The 925-nt window shown below is 32.0% G+C and overlaps 1 long non-coding RNA gene across 1 annotated transcript in view; it reads left to right on the top strand.

Annotated features, from left to right (window-relative positions):
• LOC135110076 (uncharacterized) overlaps window positions 1-610 on the top strand; it is a 2,644-nt gene extending 2,034 nt beyond the window's left edge. The window contains exon 2 of the long non-coding RNA XR_010273074.1: window positions 1-610. This exon is cut by the window's left edge and continues 217 nt beyond it. This is a non-coding gene — a long non-coding RNA (uncharacterized LOC135110076).
• Window positions 611-925: the final 315 nt, after the last annotated feature.

The raw sequence follows: 925 nt of genomic DNA, 5'->3' as shown, positions 1-925 counted from the left end.
TGCTGTTTTGCACAATATTGAAATTAAATATAGGAATGATTTGGATAACTATGATGATGGTGATGGTAATGATAAGGATGATAGTGGTGATGATGGTAACAATGAAGATGAACAGGATTTGGTTGATAAAAATGCACAAAATAGGAATGCTGAACAAAGAAAGATAACAAATACGAGTATAATCAATAGTATGTTCTGAAACCTGTCCTTTAAGGGACTGCCACCATATCTTTTTCTCACATATTTCATGACCTTTAAGCTGATAAGTTCTCAAAAAATGTAAATATCAGGATGTATATAAAATAGTTTACATTTTCATACTCAATCATTGCCTGGTCCAGAGAGGCCTATTTATGTTTTTTTTTTTTTTTCAGCTCTGCTAGTGGTATTGAGAACATATCAATTGCCAGAATTGCTCAACATTTGCATACATGGTCCATGATATATGATACATGTCACCCTAAACAGTATTACCATATATACCTTCACTCCATTTATAAATTATATTTAGATACAATATGTTAATGAAAAACAAATGTTTTCTTCCGTTTTTTTTTTTTTTTTCGAGCCAGCTTTTTTGATGGGTTAATAATAATAATATAAAACATTATGTTGTGTTTTAATATCACATGTGTTTGGTGTTTATGACTACATTATTGCATAGTATACACATATTTGTACTTAGTATCACATTTGTCTTTGGACATGCTTTGCTTTGCAACTCGAGTTACTTGTGGGTTGGGGGAAATTTTGTCTTTTTTTCTTTGGTTGATAGCACGTTTAGGCTTCTTGATGGTGCTGTGTTGGTCAGTCCCAGCCAATGGTGGAACAGGAACAATTTCTCTAAGTGAACCCATGATGATGTTTAATACAATCCTTTGCCTTAAATTTAATCCTATAACTGATTCCTCAATCCTTTTCAAAG

Source organism: Scylla paramamosain, chromosome 19, assembly GCF_035594125.1.
Source record: "Scylla paramamosain isolate STU-SP2022 chromosome 19, ASM3559412v1, whole genome shotgun sequence".
Lineage (NCBI taxonomy): Eukaryota > Metazoa > Arthropoda > Malacostraca > Decapoda > Portunidae > Scylla > Scylla paramamosain.
This window is presented reverse-complemented; position numbering and strand designations above follow the sequence as displayed.